The 15,231-nt window shown below is 42.9% G+C and overlaps 1 protein-coding gene across 5 annotated transcripts in view; it reads right to left on the reverse strand.

Moving 5' to 3' along the window:
• crsp7 (cofactor required for Sp1 transcriptional activation, subunit 7) overlaps positions 1 to 15,231 on the reverse strand; it is a 178,334-nt gene that overhangs the window by 3,681 nt on the left and 159,422 nt on the right. The gene's annotated exons all lie outside the window — the stretch shown is intronic.

A 15,231-nucleotide genomic window follows, 5' to 3' on the forward strand; every position in this document is an offset into this window, starting at 1 on the left:
GCAGTGTCTGCAACTTTAGATACAGGGAAATGTTCTATGGAATTCCAATAATGTGTTCTTAAAAAAATAAGCAATTTGCCATGGCGATACTGCATCATCTAATGGACTGTTTTGTATATTTTGCTTAGATATAGGCGTGAGACTTTAATGCTGTAAATTCCATTTGACAAATTCATAGAAGTTAATTGTGTGTTGACATTCAGGGAATGCTTTTTAAAAAAAAGATTCAAGTGCAAAAGAAACATGAGTGCAAACGAGTAGTGTGATGGACAGGAAATATGCAATAAACATACAATAGTCTGCATTGCTAATAGCAGGCATGGGAGGTTAACGCAATTCGTCCATTATAACCATTAAACAATAAAACCATCATGGCCCCAGTCATTCTGAAAGTGCTGTGCCCCTCACTACAATGCAGGCAACACTTATTCAGTAGTGATTCTGTATGTATTGCTTAATCATATTAAAATGGTACTTAAAACTTCTGTTTTAATTTTTGAAAGGTATGTACAAAGGCTGCAGCAGCAGCAATTCAGGAAACTGACCAGTTCACAGCTCACAGGCAACAACCAATGCTGCCACTTGCCCTGCGGCATTGGTGGTTTTGACCTCGAGAATTTTGCAAAATTAGTACATTTCAAATGATGAGGAAACCAGTCTTCACAACTAACTTCTTCGTATAAATTTAACGATCTAAGCCATTAAAAAGTTAAGTACAGAAGAATAAGTGATTAAGGCCTAAACAAGGTCTAAAGAGCTTTCTGAATTGCCCGAAATAACACATGCACATTATACTCTAAGTAGTGCCTTTGTAATTAATTTCTATGGTGATGGAAAATGGCTATTGTGAATTGCCTGGTACAGACAGTTGCCAGCCCAAAGTGTGAGCGATATAACTGGTGGGAACTGTACTAAATTGCCCGTGGCACTGCTCGAGTTTAGTCAGATGATATGCTGTTTTATCACAACAGGAACATTATACCACGCAAAATGCAATGCATCGTTCTGCTGCTGGAGTGAAGATGCCTGTACATTTAAGGCCACAAATTCACGGATATTCTGTAAAGTGACTGCATTTTATTTGCAAGTCAGTTAGGAGGCTTGAGACATTGTCTCATGCTTTCTGTTGTTAGGGACTGTTGTCTGTACATAAATAACTGCTTATTTCTTTCTACCTTTTAAAGCTGCTCATTAAGTTAGCACACAGGTCCCTAACGTTGTTGGCCGAGCACCCCCTTTAGAGATTCATGTTCCATGCCTCCCCACCTCTACTTATGCAAAAATATTGTTTCATAATGCTACTGTAGCTAATCTCTGGTAACCCAGAATCCTTCAACAGTTTCATCACTTCATCGGTTTTAAGATGAAGTCCAATCGTATCATCAGAACTCATGAGTTGGGAAATCCTTCTGAGCTTCTCCTATTTTGGATGCGTTACTTTGCTGGAAAAGTGGCAGAACCCTCGCTTACACATTGAAACTGGGTTAACACTTCTGCAGACGTAACATCAGCAAAGATGGAGCACCCAAGGAATAATCACAACCAGTATGTGTAAGCAATTCCACTGAAAGGAAAATTGAGGTGCTGTCCAGATTAGGCCACTCTTGCCTTTGAGTCAGAAGGTTGTGGGTTCAAGTATCAATCCAGGACTTGAGCACAAAAATCAAAGCTGACCCTCTAGTACATTACTGATGGATTACTATACTGTTGGAGCTGCCATCTTCTAGATGTGATATTAAACCAAGGCCCCATCTTCTCTCTTAGGTGGATGTAAAAGATCCCATGGCACTATTTTGAAGAGGAGCAGGGGAGTTATCCCTGATGCTCTGGCCAATATTTATCCCCCAATCAACATCACAAAAAACAGATCATCTAGTCTTACCACACTGCTGTCTGTAGGAGCTTGCTGTGCACAGATTGGCTGCCGCATTTCCTACATTACAAAAGTGACTATGCTTCAAAAGTACTTCATCAGCTTTAAAGCGCTTTGGCACATCTTTTGGTCATGAAAGGTACAATATAAATGTAAGATTTCTTTTCAACCGGCTTCAGCGACTTCATTCATGACTTTTCCTCCGTCATACTGGGGGCAATTTGTGGACATTTTGATTATGTTTAGCTCCATTCAAAATTCCTGAAATCGTGAAATAAAAGCCATGCCAGCCTACAGCAGGACCTGGACAACATCCAAGCAGCAAGTAACCTTTGTGCCACATGTATCAAGCAATGGCCACCTCAAAGAAAAAAAACACACAATGACCTCAAAATTAACAGCACCAGGTCCCCCAACATTAATATCCTGGGATTGATTGTTGACCAGAGCTGTACAGGAGCAACCTCATCAATACGTGGGTACAACAGGGTAGGAACTCCATCTGACTGGCTCACCATCTGATTCTTCAAAGCCTCTCCACCTACACAGCTCCAGTCAGAAGTGTGATGGAAAACTTACCACTCGCCTCAATGGAAATTCGTTATCAGCCAGGACACAGCAGTCTGCTTGATCTGTGCCCTGATAACATTTGCCCCACTCCCACAGCACTAGCTCACTTTAGCTGCAGAATGTGCTATCTACAGGGTATACTGCAGCAACTTGCCAAGTTTACCTCAGACAACCCCTCAATCCCATGACTTATACCATCTTAGGAAAACATGGGCACAAGATGATGAGACAATGATCACCTCCAAGCTTTCCTCCCATCACACACCAACTGAAACTGGGTCATGGCTGGTTCAAAATCTTGGAGTTCCCTATGAGGGTTAGCCAATAAATACTGCCTGTCTTGTAATGTTGCCCATGTTCCAAGAATAAAACAAAATTCAACCATAATGAGTTCAGCGATGAAATGGAATCCCCAGCAGAAAGAGAGTGGTGGAAGTAGTATTAACAAAAGCTTTTGAAAGAAAGTGGATTACTATTGAAAAAAACCCTTTAAAGCATGAGGCTAAATGGATAGCTGCTTGAGAGTTGGCCTTCTGTGCTGCAAATTTCTATTACTAAGATCAACAGATTCCAGCAATATGCCTTTCTCCTCCCAGATCTTTTCTTACTATGTTGATGTTGCTTCCTGATCTCACCTTTAATTAAAAAAAAAACAATTTTCTGAGTATTTTTAGTTTTTCTGTTTTTGTGACATGCTTGTTGCGCACATAGTTGCACAGTTTTGTTCACAAAAAGTGCGCAATAACAAGCCGAGCAACTGTGGCCAGTCAGTTTAACCTTGGGGCTTGGAAAGCTTTTAGAAATGATAATTACGGGAAAAATTAAGTCATCTGGACAAATGCGGATTAATTAAGGAAAGCGAGCATGTATTTGTTAAGGGCAAATTGTGTTCAACTAACTTGCTTTAGTTTTTTGATGAGGGTACTGCGGTTGATGTGGTAGACACGGACTTCCAAAAGGCATTTGATAAAGTGCCACATAACAGGTGCATGCTAGGTCCCCACCTGCCAAGAATGAGGCACATGAATTTTGTCATGAACATTGATTTTAAACTGTTACTGGAGTGAAGAAAGGACTTGTTAAACAGATCAGCCGTGACTGGAAAGACATTTGCATATTAACAGACAGTGTTTGGAAGGACAAAGCAGCCATTCCCTGACACATTCAACCCACAATGGACTTTTGATCACCAGATGTTGAAGATGGGGGAGTTCGCATTCCAGGTTGACTGCTAAGATGGCTGAATACACAAATGGACGTGGTCAAACCAGCTAGTCACGTGACTAACCTGCTGGGCAACCTGAGCTTTTTGAATTTGTACAAACAGTTTGAGCAGAAACTGGACTGAGAAGATCTGTCCTGGCTGGCTTGCCACAGCGTCGCTTGTCTGCCTGCTCCCATCTCTTTCTCACAAGCCTCTGAATCCACTGAAGACACATGAACCCCAAGAGAGAAAAGTCTGCTACAGCGAACAAGGTTTAAGAAGCAGACTGCGCCCCAACGAAAAGCAAGATCTACCTGCAATCAAGGACTCTACAGGGAGCTCGAAGAACCGTAACAACAACTCTTCAGATATTGCCTCAAACTTCACCGCTTTATTTTTCTTCTGCTCTTTTGTGTCTCTATTTGCATGTGTGTATCACATATGCATGCTGGAATGGGCGTGTCGTGTATCTGTAAGCGCCAACCGAATTACAGTTTAGGTTTAATAAATTTCAACTTTTCTTCTTTAAACCCAAGAAAGCCTGTTTGTGCTGGTTTCTTTGCCTTATAATTGGTAAGCGGTGAACAAGGATACACCAAGGGGGAAGCTAAAATGTGTTTAAAAATAAAACTCTGTTACAGTAAGACCAGGTGAAGGCTGAAAGGGAACCAGAGACCTCTTTCTCACCTGGTCGTAACACAGGCTTTGCAGCGAAGTTGAAGCCCATGGAATAAAACAAAAAACAGTGGCAGCATGGATACAAAATTGGCTGAGTGACAGGAAACAGTAGTGGTGAATGGCTGTTTTTTTCGATTGGAGGAAGGTACATTGTGGGGTTCCGCAGGGGTCGGTGCTAGGACCTCTGCTTTAAAAATATTCAAAGACTCTGCTTCCACCGCCTTTTGAGGAAGAGAGTTCCAAAGACTCGCATTCCTCTGAGAGAAAAAATTTCTCCTCATCTTTGACTTGGGTGGACAGGCCACAATTTTCAAATTTGCAAAAGACAAAACTTAGAGTCATAGAGTTGTACAGCACAGAAACAGGCCCTTCGGCCCACCATGTCCAAGCCAGCCATCAAGCACCTATTCTAATCCCTTTTTCCAGCACTTGGCCCGTAGCCTTGTATGCCAAGGTGTTTCAAGTGCTCATCTAAATACTTCTTAAATGTTGTGTGTTCCTGCCTCTACCACCCCTTCAGGCAGTGTTCCAGATTCCATCCACCCCTGGTGAGAAAAGATTTTTCCTCAAATCCCTCCAAATCTGCCCCTTACCTTAAATCTATGCCCACTGGTTATTGACACCTCCGCTAAGGGAAAAAGTTTCTTCCTATCTATCCTATCAATGTCCCACATAATCTTGTATACCTCAATCAGGTCTTCTCTCAACCTTCTCTGCTCTAAGGAAAACAACCCTAGCCTATCCAGTCTCTCATCATAGCTGAAATACTCCAGCCCAGGCAACATCCTGGTGAACCTCCTCTGCACCCTCTCCAGTGCAATCGCATCCTTCCTAAAGTGTGGCGACCAGAACTGTACACAGTACTCCAGCTGTGGCCTAACTAGCGTTTCATACGGCTCTATCCTAACCTCCCTGCTCTTCTATTCTATGCCTCAGCTAATAAAGGCAAGTATCCCATCTGCCTTCCTAACCACCTTATCTACTGTGCTGCTGCCTTCAGTGATCTATGGACAAGTACACCAAGGTCCCTCCGACGTTCTGTACTTCCTAGGGTCCCACCATCCATTCTATATTCCCTTGCCTTGTTAGTCCTCCCAAATTGCATCACCTGGAAGTATTGCGAACCGTTAGGAGGATTGAGATAAACTTCAAGAAGATATGGACAGACCAGAGGGATGGGCGGACAAGTGGCAGATGAAATTTAACGCAGAAAAGTGTGAAGTGATTTGTTTTGTTGGGCAGAATTAGGAACATAGGAACAGGATTAGGCCATTCAGCCTCTCGAGCCTGTCCCACCATTCAATGAGATCATGGCTGATCCGCAGCCTAACTCCATATACCTGCCTTTGGCCCATATCCCTTAATATCTTTGCTTAACAAAAATCTATCTATCTCAGATTTAAAATTAACTGTTCTAACTTCAACTGCTGCTTGTGGGAGTTCCAAACCTCTACCACCCTTTGCGTGAAGAAGTGCTTCCTAACATCTCTCCTGAACGGTCTGGTCCTAATTTTTAGACTATGCCCCCTAGTTTTAGAAATTCCAACCAGTGGAAATAGTTTATCTTTATCTAGCCTGTCTTTTCCTGTTAATATCTTGAAGACTTCAATCAGATCACCCCTTAACCTTCTAAATTCTAGCGAAAACAGGCCTAATTTGTGTAATCTCTCCTCACAACTGTTAAGTTGTAGTCCAGGTATCATTTTTGTAAACCTATGTTGCACTCCCAAGGCCAATATATCCTTCCTAAGGTGTGGTGCCCAGAACTGCTCACAGTACTCCAAGTGGGGTTTAACCAGGGTTTTGTACAGCTGCAGCATAACCTCTGTGTCTTTATACTCCAATCCTCTAGATATAAAGGCTAGCATTCCATTAGTCTTTTTGATTATTTTCTGCACTTGCTCATAGCATTTTAAAGATCTATGCACCTGAACCCCCAAGTCTCTTTGGACATCCGCTGTACTTAACCTCTTCCCATTTAGAAAGTACCCTGCTCTATCCTTTTTTGGTCCAAAATGGATAATCTCACACTTGCCCGCATTGAAATCCACAGTTTTGCCCACTCACCTAGTCTGCCAATATCTCTTTGCAATTTTATGCTATCTAGACTGCCTACAATGCCGCCTAACTTTGTATCAGCAAATTTGGATATATGACTTATTATGCCATCACCCAAGTCGTTAATGAATAATTGAGGCCCCAACACAAATCCCTGCGGGACACCACTAGTCACATCCTGCCAATCGGCGTACTTACCCATTATCCCCACTCTGTCGCCTACCACTCAACCAACTTCCTAACCATTTCAATAATTTGCCCTCAACTCCATGGACTTCTACCTTAGTTAACAGTCTCTTATGTGGGACTTTATCAAATGCCTTCTGGAAGTCCATCCATAGACATTCCCCTGTCCACTACCTTAGTCACCTCTTCAAAAAACTCAATGAGATTTGTCAGGCATGACCTTCCAGTCATGAATCAATGCTGGCTGTCCCTGATTAACTGAAATTTTTCTTGGTGTTCAGTCACCCTATCCTTGATTAGACTCCAGCACCTTGCCCACCACAGATGTCAGGCTAACTGCTCTGTAATTTCCTTGGTTCCCCCTTTCACCCTTCTCAAAAAGTGGAGTGACGTGTGCAACTTTCCAATCCAGAGGGACCACCCTGAATCTAGGGAACTCAAAGATTATAGTTAGGGCACCTACAATGTGCTCCCCTACTTCCTTTAACACCCTCAGATAAAAACAGTCAGGTCCTGGGGATTTCTCTCACTTTAATTCCATTAATTTCCTTATTACTGATGTTTTATGGGAAAAAGGCTGGGGAGTGGGACTAGGTGAGTTGCTCTTATAAAGAGCTGACAGACACGATGGGCTGCCTTCTGTGCTGTAACCATTCTATGATTAGTCACTTGGTAGTACAGAACTAGAGTATTGCTGAAAAAAGACATGTTGAAGCTTTTCATCTTGCACTCATCAGGACAGATGCAAGAATGCCAAATTTCAAAAGGAGCAACAATTTATACTACATGAGAAAAGGGGTGATTGGTTGGCAGTGTGACTCTGGTCAAGTCGTTGGTATGGAGAATGCAGCAGGGAACTATTGTCCCCACGCTTTGTTTCATTCAAAAAAAAAGGCACAATGTCTGGACAGGTTCCCTTTGCCTGCAGAGGACAGGACCCTGCGTATAAATGTATTTTGCTTCAAGCAAGCGTAGGTGAGTCACATTGCAACCCCAATTGATAATCTTAAATTGGTTGTTAGTGCAATCCTTAGCAGACTCTGGATTGTTCAGTAAGTCCTATCCAATCGCAGAATCACATCTAGTGTTGGACATTGTGTTGAGTTTTACAAGTACAGGCTGGTTGAGTGCGGTCAGTACTCTGCTTACTGTGAGCAATGTGCTGTTTGATTTGACCCGCCAATCGTTAGAACGTACGTTACTTCACGGGCCAATTTACGCGATGGGATTCCTACAGCTCCTCTCACTAAGATTGGCCTTCTCGGCAATCTCAAATAGGGCCCAAACCATTTGCCCACTGTGCAAGCTTGATGCTGCAAGAGGGCACATCAAAGCTATCCTGCGGGATAATGGCTACTCCATACTCATGAATGAGCCTATGGCCGCCACTTTCGGACCAGAAAAGTGCCTAGTCGACCTCAAATTACCCTGGAAGGGCAAGGTATCTCAAAGATTTGAGCAACAGGTGAAGCTAGTCGTTTCAGACTGCTACTATGCAGGGGCAACACACTTGGTATTTTCCACTAACAGGATGCTGCTGTCAAGCCAAAAAGACGTTCTGCCTACCACCCAAATGAGTCACGTGGTGCGTGAATTCCAGTGCCGGTACGATGCCAGGTACATACACTATACGTCCCAATTGGCGGATCAAATCGAACAGCACATCCCTTCGGCTGTTTGCAATCGGCAGAGTACTGACTGTACATAACCAGCCCGTACTTGCAAAACTCAGAACACAACGTATGACATTAGATGTCATTCTACGATTGGACAGCACTTACTGAACAACCCTGACTGTGCTCAGATTTACATGAACAACCAATTCTAGATTGTCAGTGGGGCTCGCTATGTGGCTCACTTACGTTTGCTAGAAGCTATGTATAATCATGCGCAAGGACCCGTCCTCTGCAGGCAAAAGGAACATGTCCAGGTGTTGCGCCTTTTTTGAATTAAATGAAGTGTGGAGACAATTGTTCCCTGGTGCATTCTCCAAGGCAATGCCTCAACCACATTTAACTTGCCAACCAATCAGCACCCTTTTCTTGTACAGCAGAAACTGCTGCTCCCTTTGAAATTTGCCATTCCTGTGTCCGTCTTGATGAGTGCAAGATGAAAAGTTTCAACAGCGTGTCTTTTTTTCCAGTAATACATTTTATGATCCCATGCTTTACCAATAGATGGTGCTGCTGCACTTTATAGTAGCACTTGGTGCAGCAGAACAAAGCATGGATCTTAACAAGCCTCCACATAGGTCTGGAAATCGAAAGCTCATGGGCTCAAAGGGAAAAGTGGCAAGCTGGATCCAAAATTGGCTGGCTCTGTGGCAGGAAGAAAAGGGTTATAAGCAAATGGGTGTTTTTGTGACTGGAAGGTTGTTTCCAGTAGGGTTCCTTGGGGCTCAGTACTGGGTCTCTTGCTACTTGTGGTATACATCAATGATTTAGAGACTTAAATGTAGGATTCAAGAAATTTGTAGTTTTGTATGAAAATAGGCCGTGTGGATGTAATGGGCTAGATGGATAAAGGGGAGCCAGTAGGTATATTGTATTTTGTGTTAGTGTCTAATAAATTGTTAATGGATGTTAAATACCTAGTAGTTGAAGGTAATAGGATGAACAGGTGCTGGGTGTTGATTAGTACCAGGTGAGAAAGAGGTATAGGGTTCCCTTCCGGCTTTCACCTGGACCTACTGTTTTATTTTTTAACATTATTTTTAGCTCCCACTTTGCGAATCCTTGTTCACTGCTTTCCAATTATAAGACAAAGAAACCAGCACAAACAGGCTTAGGTTTAAAGAAGTTGAAATTTATTAAACTTAAACTCTAATTTGGTTAATGCCTACGATACACGATGTGCCCCACACCAGCATGCATGCGCGATACACATATGCAAATAGAGACATAAAGTGGAAAAGTTTGAGGCAATATCTGAAGAGTTGTTGTTACGGTTCTTCTAGCTCACTGTAGAGTCCTTGATTGTATTAGGTAGCTCTTGCTTTTCGTTGGGGCCCAGGATGCTTCTTAAACCTTGTTCGCTGTAGCAGACCTTTCTCTCTTGGGGTTCATGTGTCTTCAGAGGCTTGTAAGAAAAAGAGATGGGAGCAGGCAGACAGGAGAGGCTGTGGCAAGCCAGCCAGGACAGATCTTCTCAGTCCAGGAGCATTCTGCTTTCTGCCCAAACTGTTTGTATAAATTCAAAAAGCTCAGGTTGCCCAGCAGGTTAGTCATGTGACTAGCTGGTTTGATCATGTCCGTTTGTGTATTCAGCCATCTTAGCAGTCAACCTGGAATGCGAACTCCCCCATCTTCAACATCTGATCAAAAGTCTATTGTGGGTTGAATACGTCAGGGAATGACTGTTTTGTCCTTCCAAACACAGTCTGTTAATATACAAATGCCTATCCAGCCATAGCTGATCTGTTTAACAAGTCCTTTCTTCACTCCGGTAACAGTCTAAAATCAATGTTCATGACAAAATTCATGTGCTTCACTCTTGGCAGGTGGGGACCTAGCATGACAGTAAAGAGCCAGCCAGCACTGGCTGGGTGTTGTTAGGAGTGGAGAAGTAAGCTCTGTGGCAAGCAATAACCAGTCTCCACTGAAGCATGCTAGTCTCAGTGTCTTCTTCACAAACAGGCTCAGAAGTTTCTCGGACATTGGGAGCAGAGGATGGTTGCCTGAAAGTGAAGATTGAAGACTAAGATTTATTTTCAGGCAGGAGGAGATTAGAATTGGAGTTTTTTTTTTGAAGAAAGATGACTGAAACCCAGTGTAAGGTATTGGGATGTGATTTTCCACCACTGTTTTGTGCAGCCGAACCTTACGATCAATGAAAGAATAAGTTGATTAATGGACACGGGTTACGTCTTTACTGAAAAGGAAACAAGGAATAGCTCTTGCACTTTCACTACCTGCCAGAAACAAGATCAGGGGCAAAGTGTCCTCAGAGCTAGAGGCTCATCATTTGGTCAATGAGGAAGGTTTGGACAATCCCTTGAAATTTATGGATAAAATTTATATCAAAGAAATGGATGGTTCTTCCATAGAATATATTATGGCGTTTAACTTACTATATGCAAAGTTGCAGCAATTCTCCTTGGAAATTCCTAAATCAGTACTTCCCTTCAAATTGTTGGATTGTGCAAGGATATCGAACAGGGATAGGCTCTTGGTATTAACCAAAGGTAGGTGATGCACCATGTACTTCGCATGCACATATGTCGGACCTTTACAAGCAACAGATTGTGGCAGATAACAGGCTAACAGAGTGGACCAAGTGACCCAATGGTCAACTACCGAAAGTTGGGACTGGAGTGACGTATATGCCAGAAGGGGTTAGTGAATGGAGGGAAGCCACCATTATAGGAAGGGCAGGAAAGGCCACAGGGAAATACAAACATTGGCTGAATGTACAAGACAAGAGACAGGAAATCAGATCTATAGACTGGCAGAAGGAAGTGAAAATGTGGAAGACCTGAAAACATACTGTAAGTTCAGACAGTGGGCCTGAAGATGATCCAAGGAAAAGGTCACGAACTTGAGAAAGGAAGTCTGGTTGTAGGAGGGACAGGTCAAGTAGTAACAGCCCAGAAAGGGATAGGAAATTTAGTAGGGGGATGTGGTTTCACAAGATGTGCAGGCAAGGAGTGCCACAAGTAGGAGCCCTTACGATAGAGAAGCTCTAGTGGCTACTAACAAGTTAGATGGTAAGTTGGTAAAGGATGCAAAATAAAAAGAGCTTGACAGTTGGAGAGAGTTTGGCATATAAATGGAGATGTCAGATAGAGGACAACCAGCATTGTCCCATAGATGGATCTGTACAGAGAAAGGACTTCCCGATGTTATGTATAAAGCTAAGGCCAGAATAGTAACTCGGAGATTTGAGGAATGCCGAGGTGAACAAGAAGCTAGAGCAGACTCCCAACAGCAGGAAAAGCAAGTTTGAGGATTTTCCAAGCCCTTTTGGTGACACACTCATGGGAATGCAAGTCCATTGACATAAAAGCAGCATTTTTGCAAGGGGAGAAATTTCAAAAGGGAATTAATTTTAAAGCCACCAAAAGAACTTGGAGATAGAGGGAAGCTGAACAAGTGTGTTTATGAGCTAAATGATGCATCTAGAGTAGAGGCCTGCTACTCGACCCGAACCTGACAGGACCCATGTGTCGGGTTCAGGTCGGGTCGGGCCCATCTTCCGGGCTCAGGTCGCGCCCAGGTCAAGTCGTGTCGGGTCGGGCCGGACACACAGGGTAAGTGCTCTGGTGCTAAGTATTGAAAATAAAAATTGTACCCGAGCTGGGAGTCTGGGACGAAACAGAGTCCGCGATGAGAAAGTGACATCACTATGACGTCATCACACATGCGCTCCAGCTTCTTGCAGGTTCGGTGTCAGGAAGGGAAGTAAACGGATGGTCAGCTCGGGTCGGGCAGAGTAGTGGCGGGTTCGGGTCAGGTCGGGTTCAGGGCAAAGTCGGCGGGACTCGGGTCCACTGTGGTTCGGTCGGGTTCTTTTTCCCGACCAAAAACAGACCTCTAATCTACGGTGTGGTATTTTTCAGTTAGGTCCATCCTACTAAAAGCTGGTTGTATTCAGCTAAAAGCAGATCCTGCAACGTTTTCTTCATACTATGAAGAAAAACTAGCAGGCGTTTTCTTGATGCACGTGGACAATTTTCTGTGCGGAGGATCTGAGGCATTTGAGAAATTTGTGGCAGATAAAGTTCTACAAGAATTTAAAATCGGAAGTTGGGCTTCCGGAGCTTTTAAATATATAGGGTTGAATATTAGGCAGACTAAGTAGGGGATAACCCTAAATCAACAGTCTTACCTGGAGAATGTTAATAGGATCCCAATAAATAGGGCCAGATCCTCACAAAATGAAGACTCTGCAACCAAGGAAGAAGCTTAATCTGGCAATTAAACTGGTTGTACACTCAAACTAGGCCGGATGCTTGCTATGATGTATTAGAATTGAGCTGAAACATGCTACTGTTGGGCAAGTGCTGAAAGCAAATAAAACATTGAGGAAATTATTGGAGAGGATTCTTCAGGCCAGGATTTACTTCCATTTGGAAACAAATGAACTTATTAGCGAGAGGCAGCATGGTTTTGTGAAGGGGAGGTCATGTCTCTAACTTGATAGAGTTTTTTGAGGAAGTGACAAAGATGATTGATGAAGGAAGAGCAGTGGATGTTGTCGACATGGACTTCAGTAAAGCCTTTGACAAGGTCCCTCAAGGCAGACTGGTACAAAAGGTGAAGTCACACAGGATCAGAGGTGAGCTGGCAAGATGGATACAGAACTGGTTCAGTCAGAGAAGACAGAGGGCAGCAGTGGAAGGGTGCTTTTCTGAATGGAGGGCTGTGACTAGTGGTGTTCCGCAAGGATCCGTGCTGGGACCTTTGCTGTTTGTAGTATATATAAATGATTTGGAGGAAAATGTGGCAAGTCTGATTAGTAAGTTTGCTGACGACACAAAGGTTGGTGGAGTTGCAGATAGTGATGGAGATTGTCAAAGGATACAGCAGGTTATAAATCGGTTGGAGACTTGGGCGGAGAAATGTCAGATGGAGTTTAATCCAGACAAATGTGAGGTAATGCATTTTGGAAGATCTAATACAGGTGTGAAGTATACAGTAAATGGCAGAACCCTTAGGAGTATTGACAGGCAGAGAGATCTGGGCGTACAGGTCCACAGGTCACTGAAAGTGGCAACGCAGGTGGATAAGATAGTCAAGAAGGCATGCTTACCTTCATCGGTCAGGGCATACAGTATAAAAATTGGCAAGTCATGCTGCAGCTCTACAGAACTTTAGTTAGGCCACACTTGGAATATTGTGTGCAATTCTGGTCGCCACACTACCAGAAGGATGTGGAGGCTTTGGAGAGGGTACAGAAGAGGTTTACTGGGATGTTGCCTGGTCTGGAGGGTATTAGCTACGAGGAGAGGTTGGATAAACTCAGATTGTTTTCACTGGAATGACGGAGGTGGATGGGCGACATGATAGAGGTTGACAAAGTTATGAGTGGCATGGACAGAGTGGATAGTCAGAAGCTTTTTCCCAGGGTGGAAGAGTCAGTTACTGGGGGACATAAGTTTAAGATGCGAGGGGCAAAGTTTAGAGGGGATGTGCGAGGCAAGTTCTTTACACAGAGGGTGGCGAGTGCCTGGAATTTGCTGCCGGGGGAGGTGGTGGAAGCAGGTAAGATAGCGACGTTTAAGAGGCATCTAGACAAATATATGAATAGGATGGGAATAGAGGGATACGGACCCCGGAAGTGCAGAAGGTTTTAGTTTAGGCAGGCATCAAGATCGGCGCAGGCTTGGAGGGCCGACTGGCCTGTTCCTGTGCTGTACTGTTCTTTGTTTAGTTCTTTTTGAAATTGAGTTTAGACAAATGTACACTCAAGTTTCCAACATTGGGTGGCCCAGAATAAATGAAATTAGTCATTCTTCGTGATGCCTCACACGCTAACCTTCCCGATGGTTATTCGAGCGCATCAGGGTTCATCATATTTTTGGTGGGATGATAAATGCTGCCCATTAGACTGGAATTCAAAGAAAATAAAGAGGATGGTTCAAAGCAGCTTAGCTGCTGAGACACTTGCACTGAGAAGCTATAGATATGGGTATGTATTTATAGAGTATTTTAAAGGAACTCTTGTATAAGGGGAAATTGGAGAAATATTTTCCTATAGAATGGAATATAGATAACCACTCTTTCTGGGACAATCTCCATTCAACAAAAAGTGTCACGGAAAAGAGGTTGAGGATTGATCACGTGAGTATAAAAGAAATGTTGGAAAGAAAAGTTTCCAAAATAAAATGGGTCGACGTACGTCATCAGTTGTCAGATTGTTTTACAAAGTCAGGTGCTTGTTCAAAGAAATTGCTGGATGTCTCGAAGAGGGCCATCTTGTATTATGTTAGGAAAATGTGGAAATTTTTTTAATGTTAAGATCGCGTTGTAATTCTTTAAACAAGTTCTTTTTGTTTTAAAAAAGGTGGGGACATATACAGTACGTTAATGGCTGGTGCTGTTGAAGGTTAATTGTATAATGTAAGATAAAGAAAAATGTATTATTTTGTCTATCTTTTTTACATATATATATATTTAATTTAAAGAAAAGAGAATCGGTTAGCGTCTAAAGTTCTGTTAATGGATGCTAAATACCTAGTAGTTGAAGGTGTTGGGGGTGTTTAGTTAATTGTACTCAGATGTATATATAAAGAGGCGCCAGCTGGGTGTTGTTCGGAGTGGAGAAGTAAGTTCTGTTGCAAGCAATGAAGTCTCCACCAAAGCATCCTAGTCTCAATGCTTTCTTCACAAACAGGCTTGGAAGTTTCTCTGACATTTGGATTTCCAAAAAGGCATTCAATAAGGTGCCACATAAAAGGTTACTGCACAAGATAAGAGCTCATGGTGTTGAGGGTATTTATCAGCATGGATAGAGGATCAGCTAACTAACATCACAGAGAATCAGGATAAATGGGTCATTTTCAGGTTGGCAAACTGTAACTAATGGGTGCCACAGGGATCAGTACTGGGGCCTCAACTATTTACAATCTATATTAATGACTTGGATGAAGGGACCGAGTGTATTGTAGCCAAATTTGTTGATTATACAAAGATAGATGAGAAAGCAAGTTGAGTGTTATTTT

Source organism: Heterodontus francisci, chromosome 36 (genome assembly GCF_036365525.1).
Source record: "Heterodontus francisci isolate sHetFra1 chromosome 36, sHetFra1.hap1, whole genome shotgun sequence".
In the NCBI taxonomy this organism is placed as follows: Eukaryota; Metazoa; Chordata; class Chondrichthyes; order Heterodontiformes; family Heterodontidae; genus Heterodontus; species Heterodontus francisci.